The sequence below is a fragment of the Penaeus monodon genome, chromosome 31 (genome assembly GCF_015228065.2).
Source record: "Penaeus monodon isolate SGIC_2016 chromosome 31, NSTDA_Pmon_1, whole genome shotgun sequence".
Lineage (NCBI taxonomy): Eukaryota > Metazoa > Arthropoda > Malacostraca > Decapoda > Penaeidae > Penaeus > Penaeus monodon.
In genome coordinates, this window is record NC_051416.1 from 17,425,820 (window position 1) to 17,426,616 (window position 797).

A 797-nucleotide genomic window follows, 5' to 3' on the forward strand; every position below is an offset into this window, starting at 1 on the left:
CTGTCTCTAGAAATAACGAAGAAACGACCAAGAAAATAATATATCGAAAAATTAAATGAAATATGAGATAAAGCCAGTAAATAAAACAGCATGAACATTCCTAAGATGTTTAACGTGTAGTGGAAACAAACATACAGAAATGTTTTGAAGTTACGTCTAGTCACAGGTAAACAAAAACTGGCAAATCATCGTAAGTCTTCCAGGTCTCCGATTCGCCAAGGCGCTTTTTATATTTTTTGTTCGTTCTAACCACCTTTCTGTTAATACTAGGTCTTATATGTGTTTGGATTTTTAGAATATACATAAGATATCTTTTATTACTTTTTGTTGAAATGCACTGCCTTCATCGTCACAATATTAGTTTGTTCTCAAAAGAGAGTTGGTGAATCGGACAATAAAGCCCGGGTGATGTTGCCAGTTCTTTCTCTCCTGAAATTGGAGGGACTATATTAACCTCACTATTACCAATTTGCGATAGAAAACGGAAAAATGAACAAAGAAAAGATAAGCATATCTGTGAAATATATATAAATGAATATTAAGAAATAAAGCATTACTTACAAACATATCATTCATGGATATATAAAGGAGAAAATGCCCAAAATATAAGCATCCCCGAAAACAATTTTGGAGAAGACGCAGCAAGGAGAACCCAGGAACTTGATTAGCACAAGACAGATGTACAGTTAGAAGCCGTGCGACGAAATAGGCACACACAGAACGCTGCCGAAATCTGATTAGCGCTGGTAACTAGTTTGGGTAGACGAGGCTGCTTTTCGGACTATTTTAGCATGCGC